Source organism: Sturnira hondurensis, unplaced genomic scaffold (assembly GCF_014824575.4).
Source record: "Sturnira hondurensis isolate 20B ecotype Veracruz unplaced genomic scaffold, ASM1482457v3 Scaffold0004257, whole genome shotgun sequence".
Classification (NCBI taxonomy): domain Eukaryota; kingdom Metazoa; phylum Chordata; class Mammalia; order Chiroptera; family Phyllostomidae; genus Sturnira; species Sturnira hondurensis.
The window spans coordinates 3624465-3637416 of record NW_028076888.1 but is presented as its reverse complement, the minus strand read 5'-3'; the positions used below and the strand labels follow the sequence as shown (position 1 = coordinate 3637416).

Below are 12952 nucleotides of genomic sequence, written 5' to 3'. Positions count from 1 at the left end.
ATGGGGCAGAAGCGCTGGTCAGTAATCTGGATTTTTGCTTTTCAAATTTTTTAGGCATTTTCCTTTCTGTCCTACCCCTTTCTGTAAAAATTAGGTAGCATTAACTTTGTTTAAAAGGTGAAAACTCAGTGCACGTATTAAGAAAAAGTCCTGAGGGATTATGGATAAGAGGCTAGAAAATTGTCAGTTTTCTGTAGCATTGGTTACAGCTGTTTCTTCTTCCCATTTTGTAGTTGTGACCCTGAAATTTAAAATGTTTTTTGGTGAAAGTTTTAATTGGTACATATATTTTCAATGTTATATATTGGTTAATATATTTTTAATGAACACAGATTATATGAAAAGTTTCAAAGGCAAGAGATTTATTCTAATAATGAAATAGTGATATTGTATGTACATGGTATATGCAAGTACCAGTTTCTAAAACGAGACTATGACGTCTAAAATTGCTAATTTGATCCTTTCAAAACTTTGCCTTTTATATGTTTTTATGAGTTAATCAGTGTCTGAAAGTTAGAAACCTAATTTCACCCTTGGTGAGTTAGCTGTCTGTCGTCGGTCATGTGCAGTTGGAGAGGGTTGTCTTTGCTTTGGTTAAAAAGAAAAGCACTAAGTACAACGTAAGTTAAATCCAGCCGCCGCCTCCTTGTTTCCGTACAGCCTCAGTGGTAACAACTCTTTCCTCTCGGACCTGGAATCCTGACTCTTGATGCAGTCTTCTGTAGGTTTCCTGAGACATCACATGTCACAAAAATGAAGACAAACTGGTTTGTTCACTGCATTTAGAACCTCTAAATTGAATTAGGTGCCATGTTTGAAGTTGTAATACAGTTGAAAATGGGCAACAAGGCGATTTTTGTGCCTTTTGTTATTCTTTCCACTGGTGGACTTTTTCCGGTCAGTTTTCATTCTCTTGCCAGTTTCAGGGGTAAAATATGCCGTTCTGGTTCTGTTGGCTGTATTTTTGTTTTTAATGTACGAGATTATCAGAAACTACTTGTTTCTCGTGGAACAAAGTGACGACTGGCTTTAAGCAGAATGTCCAAGGTCCCTGTGAGGACAGAGGCCTTCCCTGCCCTCCTCCCGCTGTGTTAGTGCCTCCTCTTTGAGCACGTGAACTTGGCATTGGTGGAGATGTCCGTTTGTTCTTCATCTTGGCCAGGTTTATGGTGCAGGCAGCAGGAGCTGGTTAGTTACAATTTTGAGCTTTTATACACAGAATGATCTCTTTGTCCGTTTACACATTTTGGATTGCGATTTTTGTAGGGTGAACGTTGGAGTTGAAATTACAATTTCCCTTTCCCTGGTGTTCGTAACAAATAATAAAAAGAAGGGCTGTCAGGGTCTCACTCTTGGTTGGAATTTTGAACAAGGGCCTAAGATTCTAAATTTGCTTGTTTTAAGTTTTACTAGCTATTAAAGGTATTATCACAGAAAGTATCTTTTCCCTGTGAGGTGTGATCAGAGGATTATTTGATAATGAGCAAATTTGAGTGTTAAGCTTAACAAATGCCCCTTGAGGCTTGATTCCATCAAAATGATAAATTCAGGAGTTCAAGGTAGAAAATATGGTAAATCACTGTATGCCAAGGGAAATTAAGTTCATAGTTGTAGTAGAGCGTAGAAAATATTAAATCAAGAAGAGGTGCTGCTTGACTATATCAGACTTTCCTCAGTTTTTGAGAGGCAGGGTCCTCTAAATACCACCGACGATTGTCAGAAAGGATGTGGAATTGGTAAACTTTGTGTTAATAGTAAATGATTGTTTTAATGGCTCCATCCCCAACTTCATTTATGCTAAAGCATGTTATAAAAACAACCACCCACCCGGAGTTTTTTCTAGTGGGTGGAAGTGGGCTGCGGGGGCTTCGCTGTTTCTTCCGTATTAAACACAGACAGCTTGGTCAGTACTTTTCCAAAGGTGACCTTATTTGTGATGATCCTGAAGTGTGCGTGCATGCTGCGGGGGGCGGGGGGGGATGGGATGGGGGCTGGGTTCTGGTAACTGTGGAGTACGTGGACTTCACCGTGGTGGGCTGGAACATGCCCTTGGAATTACAAGGCCAGATTTTAGGCCCGGCTCCACCAGTTGGGCAGTGTGACTTTGGACGGGTTACTCTACGTGTTTTGATCCTCAGTTTACCTGTCTCTAAAATGGGCATAAGACCCACTTTGTAGGGTTGCTGTGAGCTGTGAGCGAGTGCCTCGTAGGAACAGGTGTGGCACACTGACCTTGGGCTCTTCCCTTGTCTTTGGCGGGCATCAGCTAGGTCTGTGACAACTCTGCCTGTTCATGAACTTATTGTGGCATTTTGGGATTCTAAAAAAGTGAACAGTTTCAACATCTTTTAAGATGCCCTTTAAACACCTGTCTAGTTTGCTTTGGTGACATAGAGTAGATGGCAAATTAGGTAAGAGTAAAGAGATTCTTTCCATCTGCAATTGGACATACATCACAGCACCAGAGAATTCCTCAGGTGCTAGAGACCCGCATCTTTCTTGAAAGCTGTCTTGTTCCGCTGGTTATGCAAACTAGGACACCGGTGCTTACAGGTTGGCGGGCAGAGAGCTCATATTTTATTATTTACTTGCTGCCCAAATGAAGGTTTTTTTCTGTTTTCCTCCTGGTCTGTCTAACCTTGATGCGATCCAGACCACTCAGAGTGGCTCTACTGGACTGTCCTAGCCAAGTTTTAAGGCAGGTGACATTTTGGATGAATTTTGGATATATTTTCTTAGAGGTTAAATGATCAGACAGCCATGAAAGCCACTGTGTGGGAGCAGTTTCAGTGCTGTGCCTGACAGAGGAGGGGTCTGTTAGCTCCCATCCTTCTGGATGGGAAGTCAGGAAAAAACCCAGAAGTGGGAAAGGGTCATTTTCTAGTGAGGAGATGGTACTAATTAAGTTTGTGGTCTCAGTTTTAAGGAAACAAATGCCCTGATTATTTGTGCAATGTTCGTGTTGAGTAATCTGAGGAGGCAGAGCCCTTCCCCCTCCCTCCCCCCAGAATTACATACATACTTCCTTTGATATATTGCACATTCATGGACACTCACAGCCTGACTGTGTGATAACACAGGAGGTCCCTGGGCCGCCACATTTTGTGCTAATGCCTGTTTGTGGATTTCTGGGGGGAGGAGCCTCGGGCGTTTTCTAATTTTCAACAAGGTCCAAGGTTTCTTCCCGAAAAGGTTAGGAACCACTAAAAAATTAAACATAGTAACAAATCAGTGGATTACAGACTTAAAAGTGAAGTATATTTCCAACTCCTGCTGTTAGGGCGTTAATACATTTTGACAGGGAGGTTGGTGTTTGCCAGGGTTCTCTCTTCTCTCAGTTGAACTTCTGTCCTCATTGGATTGTACATTTCCATGCTGATATCTGGGTGGGATTGTGTGATTTCATGTAGAACAAATGAAAGAAACAAATGGGTGAATTCGGAGTTGTTAGTGGGAGCAGAAAGCCATTGTCTTCATAAGAAGGAACATATGCTGAAGACTCAGGCTTGTAGGCGTGGGGTTTCTATAGTTTGTTTAGCAGAGTCTGCTGTGGCCAATCCTGACAATCGATTCCGTTTACTGAGCCTGTCTGGCACTGTGCGAAGTTCCCTGTGCCTATCATCTCATCTTCTCCCACGACGACGGTACCGGTGTCTGTCATGACGCTCCTTTTCCCATCTGCCCTGAGCAGAGTTATTTCTCATTAATGCAGTCGTGGCCCAAGGCTCCACAGTTTCAGTTTTGTGGGCCTCTGTCCTTGGAGGACCTATTTTACCCAGAGTGCCATCTCAATACCAGGAGGGAGAGGGGAGCCCAGTCCAGGAGGTCTCCCTGTAGTTGGAGCCAGCTCTTTGCAGGGAAGATGTGTAACCCGTGGGAACACAGAACCTTTTGAGAGCCAGTGAAATGAGCAGCCGGAATGAGAGTGAGACCCTTCCTCCCAGTGCAGACATCGGCCTAGGAGGCAGCTGCATTTCAAGGCCTAGTCCTCTGGGAGCCCTTCCCCCCCAGGGGCATTATTTTACCCTTGACTGACAAGAGAGAAGCATCCACGCAGGCAGTGTGGGATAATCCTTGGAGACCTGCACTGGGTGCGACACTCTTTCCGAAAGGCTGCACCCTCCCTCGGTGCTGGAGTCCGTGGGAAGAGCTGGAGGACCAAGGCTCTGCCCCTGAGTAGAGAGCCACAGCCCCCAGCTCCCTTAGCAGGTTCCTGAGTGTCCTGGCCGCACCTGGCAGCACCTGGCCGTACCTGGCGGCACGGGGGTGTCTGCCGCCCCACCTCTCTCTGTATGTGTCTCCCTTCTTCCCTCTCTCTACCCTCCAGCCTGTTCCTTCCTCCCTCCTTCCTTCCCTTCCCTTTAAGAATTTTTTTTTAATGAAATACAGATTCTCTGGAACAATTTTTATACTCAGAACTTCTTGTTGACATCGGTAGGGCCTTTTCTCAAAGGGGCTTGCTCGTGTTTACAGAGTTAGTTGTGTAGCTTCGGTTTTGAATTCCTTCAGGGCAGACAGCTTTGTAGTGGAATATGTGAATTCCCCATAGCTCTTAACGAAAGGCCTTACAGATGGTAAGCACCAAAGACGTATCAAAATACCTCTTCACCATTCTTTCAGAAACTTTATAAAGCATTTGGAAAAAACTTTAATCTACAAACATAGTGAGCTTGGGCTGAATTTGAATAGCACTATAGTTTGATTCAGGCTAGTATGTTAGAGAACAAGATAATGTTGTTAAATAGGACAGTAGGAGTTTGTTTTTAGGTGAACATCAATAAGAAGAAAGACTAGAGCAGAACTTAAATGTAATTTATGATTTAAAAAATAATTACTTTATGAGAATACACTTTAGTTCCTTCTCTGCTTCTTGAACCTGAAAGATGGCCCGGGCAGTTTGGAGTTTGTCAGAGTGGATGACTGTGCCTTTCCAGGGTGTGTGCATCAGCTTGGAGTGGACTGAGCTCTTTCTGCTGGAGCAGTGAGTGAAGCCTCAGTCCATGGCCGGGCGGGAAAGGGGCTGGGGACACTTGAGGGGAGGAGGGAGTGAGATGATCTAGCACCAGCCGTGATGTCTTACAAATTATCCTGCAACAAAATATGCCATTTCATGGTAGAACAAAGGGAGTAAGGAGTTTAGTGTCTCTGTAAATTCTCTTTTTATAAGTGAAGTTCTTAAACCTCTACCCAAATGCGTCATATTCCAATGCCATTGTCTGTTCTTTGCGTTTTAGGAGAAGCAAAGTAGAGCTAGTGACCAGCTCCCTCCTGGCGATGACAGGCCACTGCCCAGACCCCGAGCCTTGGCTGACAGCTGGGAGGCACCCAGTACGATTGTTTAAATTAGACTTCTGGTTTAAATGATGATGGGTGGAACAAGCAGAGGATAGGAAGTGTGTGGCTTCTCACAGGAGGCAGGTGAATTTTTGTCAGAGGGGGTGCGCTGCACGAAAGGAGTTGGAGAGTGTACCCCTGAGAGTTGGAGAGCGGTCATCTGAGTGCGTAAGCAGTTTTGACAATTTAATAATGTCTAGTAGGAATATTTTAAGTCCCTTTTAAATCTTTATAAGTGCGTGTTGTGGACTTGGTGTTTTGGGGACCAGTGCTTTTTTCTGGACACTTAGACTGGCGTGTCCAGGCAGGAGCCAGAAAACCGTGCAACACTCAGCAAGAGCTTCTGCTCCACAGGCAAGGGCGACAATGAGGCCTTTTCCAAGTTGTACTTTAGAATGTTATATCTGTTAATCCCAGCCCAAAGGAACATTTCCAATGGCTTCACTAATTTTGCTTTTGCTGGTATTTTTTTGAAAGATGTTTTGTTGTTACTAGTTTCTTGCCTAATGTAAGCGAATGCTCAGCTAGAAAAGTGAGAAAATACCACCAGATAGGGAAACGGGCATCATACCCTCATCAGTGCTCACAGCAGTGGGAGCCCCTGGCCAGCGTCTTGCTGTAGACCTTCTCCGTTTACACTGGTGGAGAAACTAGACTCATTGCTCAGTAAGTGATAGAGTTTGACCACTGTTCCTGTGATCAGTTCTGGAAAGGACGAATTTGAAGTCTTGTAATTGTTCCTTGATTCAGATTTATATCTAGGTTTTCCTCCTTGAACATAGTTTTAAACTAAATTTTTTTAAAACTAAACTAAGTTAAATCATCAGGATATAGTATGGTAAACTCTGTCATGGGCTTTAATGGGGAAAAACGCCTTTTCTGTAGGTGAGACTAACCAATTCTCTAGGGCGCGGCTGTCTCCTCCGTTTTAGGGGGTTGCAGGCACTGGGAACACACCAGCCACCTCCCCGCTCAGCTCCCAGTCCTGGCGCGTGTGGCCCTAGGGGACTAGCTCCCAGACCTGAAATCAGTTAATTCAGTTTGTAGTTGCCAGTTCCCTTTTTTATATGTGAGGTTTCAGGCTTTAGGTATATATATTTTTTCTCTGTAAAATAAAGGTTCTTGAGAATCCATGAGAAGAATCCTAGAAATTAAAATAATTTAAAAATAGGACAGACTGTCTGCTTACATTTCAGAACTATTTAACTAGTCTATTTTATAATTTTGTGTATGCCACAAGACTTTTAGAGGTCCCAAAGAGCATAAGGAAGTTACTTTCTTAATTTGAATTTATAAAACTTTATTTCTAGTATTTGGAGTTATCCGGTCAAAGCCACTAAAAGCCTTACTTTAGAGAAATCGAAAGGTCCCCTTCAGATGTAATCCTTGCTGTTTTCCCAGCAGCCTGGCGTTTGGAGGGGCTGGGGGTGGAGCCCCAGTGGTGAAGGCTGGCCAGGGCCGAGCAGCCCTGGAGGGCGCAGGCATCCCAGGAATTTCTGCAGGGAGCCACACCACTGAAGCAGCCAGGACTCCTCCATTGTTTCTGTTGGAAGCGAGGCCTGGAGCCCTGTTTCATCATTTGCCTCTAGGTTACCGATAGCTCTTGGCAGGTTCACAAAAAAGATTTCAAAGTAAGGTCCAAGGAGATTAACAGACTTTTTTTTGCCATCAGGTACATTTCAGAGTGATTTTATGTGGAAAATAAGTCTATAGAAAAGGAATAGCATATTATTGTCATAACAGCCAACTGTTACAGCATCTCTCTGCTCTAGATTTCTCTCTCTCAAGCCCACGGAGGGCGGGCTGAGGCTCCAAGTGGCTTGTTTGCCGCTGGCCTTACCTGGGCCCTTCTCAGCGGCTGATGGCGCACCCTGTGTGCAGCGCTGTGACCTCTGTGGAAGCCTGTCTGGTCCAAGTGTCCTTCCCACTGTTCTCATCAGTCCTGCTGCTCCAGGCTTCCTGGTTGGTGGTCCTGCCAGTGACTTTTGGTCACTTTCGGGTACCCATTTTTAAGAAAAATTTAAGCCTCCATCAAGGATATTGAAATTATTTTGAAATGGACTGTTAATTCTTTGCAGAAAATTTGGTTTTATGTGTGCTTCCAGCTTCTCTCTCCTCACCACACCAACTGCGGAATGTTAGACTGCCACCAGCTACCGAGCAGAGCCAAGGCTCCGCCTGCCCACCTATACCAGCTCACACGTAGCGTCAGTGTAGCCATTCTTGGAGCTGACAGCTTTGATCTTGCCCATTGATTCCCCTTCCTTGCTACCTGATTTGTTGGAGAGCTTGCTCTTTTTTTAACCCTATAAAAATAGCATTTAACGTGCATTTCATGCTTTTTTCCGGTTAAGGTTTTCATTTGCTTTCAGGGCCCAGATTTACCTCTCCAAACCAGATGTCTTTGGGGCTGGTATCAGTGCCACGCTGGCCTGTTCTCAGGAAAATCACATTCTTGCCTTTCAGAAACTCAGCAAGGTGTATAATGATTTTGAGTGTTTGTGATGAGTTTCCCAGACTTGCCTGAAATGCAGGTGGCACTGTGAATTCTCATTTTTAAGGGTAGAAGTAGAACCCAGAAAGTGTCACTAACAAGGCTGCTAGAGCACAATGAATAGCGTAATGCATCGGACGGGAAGGAAAGCCCCAGGTTTGCTGCGCACTTGCTGTGAGGTTTCAGTTCATGCAATGCGATAGAGCTCAGAGAGGTGTGTTTGTGAAGTTGGGGGAGCCAACTGAGACCATCTTTGTGGCTCCTCCTCCAAATTTTAGGCTTCTTCCTCCTCTCTCTTACTTTGTAATGCAGCCCCCTAACTCTGTCGTTCTGTGTCTCCTGTTCTCTGAGGTCCCTGCCCTTGCCCTGACGGAACACATGGCTGAAGCCTTTCTCCAGCTCCATGTGGAAGCTTCCAGTCTTCCAATTCCAAGGGCGGGAAGAGGAGGAAAGTTTCATAAAAGACAAAAAGCGGGGAATTCTAGATGACAGTGTCATGGGGCTGGGCAGGGTGATCCAAAGAAAGTAAGACCACCCCCCCACCCCCGCCAGAAAAAAGAAAGAATGTAAGACCCATCAAACGGTCAGATGTAAAGGAGAACATTGGGCCGGTAAAGGCAGAGAAAACTTTGGGTTCCGTAATGATGAGATCAGAGGTAATTGTGCGAAGTGCAGAGGATGAGAGGCCAGTGCAGGATCGTGGGCTGCGTCGAGTGGAGGGGACCTGGCGGCTGCAGGCACAGCTGGCGTCAGTGTCTGTTGGGGCAGCCCGTTCATTTCCTTGACGATCTTCCGTGCTACCCCGGGCAGCTTCCCCTGATGGGGTCTTGCAGGTTCGGAATCAACTGAATGGGATGGGGAGCTCCCCAAAGACTGCAGAGACCTGCTGTTACGGAATTCTGATTTCATACTTCAGAGATGCTTCCCAGTGAGGAGGCGGAGCGTGCAGAGTTACATAGGGTTCTAAATTTAATTCCTTCAAATCACCGAATGCATGCGCCTTCACTGTTGTGATGAATTTCTAATAAAACTTGAGCCAGCCTTCTAGAAGTTTGCATTCTGTCTGATGCCTGGACACTTTTAAATGAAACACTCTTCTCCAGGATTTCCTGGTGTTCGTTTACCTTATTGGAAGAGTATAGCGTAGTCCAGAACTTACTCGCGCGACACTGTAAGCAGTTTTGGTTTTGCAGCTCGCATCCCATGCGGCAGCAGTGTAGTGCCTCACACTGTATTTAAAAAGTCATCGTGGCAGCCCTGGCTGGCGTGGCTCAGTGGACTAAGGTCACCAGTTTGATCCTGGATCAGGGCACGTACGTGCCTGGGTTGTGGGTCAGGTCCCTGGCTGGGGGCGTGTGAGAGGCAACCAGTCGATGTATCTCTTGCATGTTGATGTTTCTCTCCCTGTCTTCGTCCCTCCCTCCCTTCTCTTCCCTCTAAAAATAAATAAAACCTTTTAAAAAATTCACCATTGTGGCTGTCAGGTTTTTCTGTATGGTAGCTAGTTTATGAGAAAACCAGTTTTATTGCTATTATTTAACAGTGAATCGTGTTTGCTCAGATTGGGGTTCTCTGCTGTTGACCTATTGTTTCTGGCATAGATAAAATTGAAGTGGAAAAAAGTCTGCATTCCAATTTGATATTTCCTTTTCTGTAAATGCAGTGGGAGTCTTCATACCACTTTCATTTGCCTGTGAGTAAAATAATGGATATAAAGTGCTTTCTAAAGAGTAAGTTATTCTTATTATGCCACTTTGGGTTTTCAGCAACAAGTGCAGTGGAAGGAGCACATTTAGCATCGCGATTCTTGGGTTTTTAATTCGGACTCTAGAGCTAATTTAGTGGTGTGGCCTCGGGTGGACGACTGGACCTCTCTGGTCCTGGCGTGTCTCTGTAAAACGACAGGCACGGCGTGGCACTTTGGGGTCTAGCGGAGTGGTACTTAGGTGGTAAAAGCGTCAGTCTCACGACCTGGGCGTGCACAGACCGGAGAGTAAGTATACCGCCTCCCGCCCCTAACTAAGGGCAGAGATTCCTGTGCAGGTTTTGGGCGAGAACCTTGATGCAATAGGTAATTGCTGTTTTCCTTCTGTCTCATTTCGTTTTCTTCATCTTTGTATATTTCTTTTCCTTATATATAAGCATACAGTTTTGTTCTGTGCTTGCTTCATTATGTTCTTTGTCGTTGTTTCCATTTCACTTTCCTCGTGTTTCATTCCTGTATCTTTCTTGTTTAGAGCAAGTGGAGCCCGCAGCCGGCAGTAGCCTCTGTGTAGGACCTGCAGGAACCTGATGGTAAGTGCACACGTGTACTTACCAGGCTCCCAGCGGGCTCTGCCGCGCCGGCTCTCACAGATAGAGACCAGCCCACCCCGCCCCCCGTAAAAGTCATCACTCAGGGTACTTTTGGTTGAGGGTTTGCTTTTTATTTTAATTTGATTATATATAGAACTGAAATCAAATACCAGGGGGGAAAATGTACTGATTTAAGGAAATGGAACTGTTTCCACCACCTGTTACTGCGAGGCGTGCCTGTGTGAGGGGCACCAGGCACACCTCAGTGTGAGGACACTCGGGACCTGGTCTGTCCCAGACTGGGTGGTCCCTGTAGGGGCCAGGCCTTTAATTTCTCTTGTGAAATAGCAGGCAGGACAGGTGATTTCAGTAGTTCCTTCACCACTAGTCTGCAGTCCTGATGGGAGGTAGCTCGAGGGCTCCATGTTCTGATAAAGACGGAGAAAATAATTTCGTGTCTCAGAGGGTTTCAGTTCCATGAGTGAATGCTATTAGATTCGCGGTAGATGCATTTCCATCGTAAAACTGAGTTTATTGGTGTTCACCGAAAAGTACTTAAGGGCGTAAATTAATTTTCCATTTCTTTGGTTTTTAGAATTGATTTATTAGTGTTATCCAAATGCTTTTAAAATTTCTAATAAATATATAAACTTCAGAGTCGCAGGTCTTTAGTGGCCCGTGTTATTTTGGTTTAGCCTTATGGTTCTTCACCGGGGAAGAATGCCCCCCCCCAATCCATTTGGGCCATTTGGTCACATCTGGGGACTTTCGCTTGTCACACTAGAAGGGTGGTAGTAACACTGGCATCTAGTGGGTGAAGGTCAGTGGAGTGGTGAGCACCCTCCGATGCCTTGGACAGCCCATAGCAGAGTGTGGTTGGCCCCGCTGTCTCCTGGCTGTGGTGGAGGCGCCCTGGGGTCCAGCCTGTGCAGCTGGGGGTGGGATGCTTTTGGCGACCCTCGGAATAGGCTGCACATGTACCTACCACATGTGGCTTCTCTTCCCAGGGTGTCACGTTTTCCTGGTGGTGGCTTTGAAAGAGGGCACCTGGGGACGGGAGGGATCCTTCTCACTGGTTAGGTTCGGAGGGTCCAAAAATAGACATCTGACATTCAGTATCAGCTAGGCAGAGAATTAAAACTTCCAATAGTAGTTTTACCTTTTAGATAGTCATCTGGTCTCATTGTGACTACATGTTAAGGGATGGTATTATTAAAGTTGTGCTTTGATTTATTATAATAAGAATCTAGAAATCTCAGTACGCTCTTTACATATAGGCCAATTTACTTTTTTTGTATTACTTGGTAACTACCCTCTGTAGTGCTTGAGAGGTTAAAGAAAATCTTTTGCAAGGTATTGTATTACAATAAATTGACACCTGTATTTATGTTAAATTTTACAGTGCAGTGTTTCTTAATGCATGTGAGGTTTATACATAAGAGGGAAGGTTTGGACCATGCTGCTGTTTCCGTATATTTGAAAAGGGTGTGTCTGTGGAGACTAGAAAGTAAGAGGCCTGTTTGGAGGACATGAGGCAGTACTGATGTCTTACAACAAATTACTGGTTTTGATCCAGGGGAAAACTTTTCTGAATAGAACTTTTGAATGAAGCATCTGAGGGCAAGCAAGTCCCGTACAGCACAGGTGGTGTACACAAGGCCCCCTCCACCTCTTTTTATCCGGCCTGGCAGGCACCTTGTTTCTACCCGGGGCCAGCGCCGAGCTCCTTACCCCTAGTTAAGAAGTAGTTACATTCACACAGTCCTAAAATTACATCCGGCCCTTTGAAGGCAACTATGAGGCTGATGTGGCCCCCGGTGAAAAGGAGTTTGACACCCCTGCCTTACATGGATCTCACGAGACACGACCCACAGAACTAGAGCGGTTAACGTCAGTAGCCAGTCACTGGTATTTGCCTTGTTTGCTACCAGCAGTCTGCTAGGGCTGGGTGTGTGTCGACCTGAAGGTTAGAAAATCAGCCGAAAGGTTAAAATCCAGACTCCCTGGAGCACAACTGGATTCCTCAGGAGCTATTGTCATCAGGAGATAGTGCTGTTCATGGGAAGGACTTGAAAAAGGAAGTGACTTTTGCAGTGGTGACGTGTTTTCGTGGCCTCGCCCCTTGCAGAGGGGACTGGTTTATAATCCTTTTACCTGGAGACACAAATCTACCTTCCCCAGAAGACTCCACCTCTGTTCCCTCCAGTGAAGTCCTGTTTTCAGCTGCCTTTGGAAATGAGCGGACTGACTTGTTTTCAGAAATTGTGTGCGAGAACTCATACACCGTTGCAGAAAACTGGTTTTCTTACTGAAGAATTAGAGATTTCAAATGGTATTTTAGAATTTTCTTTTTAAGACTAACATTAAATGGCTGATTATTATGTATTTTGTGCTTTTTTTCCTTGTTTGACTCTCTTAAATATTTCTCAAAATCCGGTTATATTTTTTTAGGATTAATACTTGCTTTGTATTGTAATTGCTGTTTTTATTTTTAACCATTATGATCTTTGCAGTGATGATATTTTGTGTCTCTGATCCTAATTTTTATGTCTTGCCTATGTTTGGGTTAATTATGCTGTTCTGTAGTGATTCTCTGTTACAGAGAATACTGTTTTCCAGAAGCTGCCAGTGGTTTCTAGTGTGTGTGACTCAGAAAGATGCCAGAGGCCTGTTAGGAAAAGCTTGGGGGGTTGAGGAGAGCATAGCAGAAATAGGACGGTGTTGGGGCAAGGTGATAGGAACCTGTTCTGAGTCTGAAAATTGAAAACTGAAAGCTGTCAGGCATAAGAGACTTAGAATTTTCAAAATGGCAGAGAAGGGTTGGCAACT

General features: G+C 45.0%; 1 protein-coding gene across 4 annotated transcripts in view; it reads left to right on the top strand.

Annotated features, from left to right (window-relative positions):
- The window catches only part of PRDM2 (PR/SET domain 2), a 118057-nt gene that overhangs the window by 61846 nt on the left and 43259 nt on the right, over window positions 1–12952 (top strand). The gene's annotated exons all lie outside the window — the stretch shown is intronic.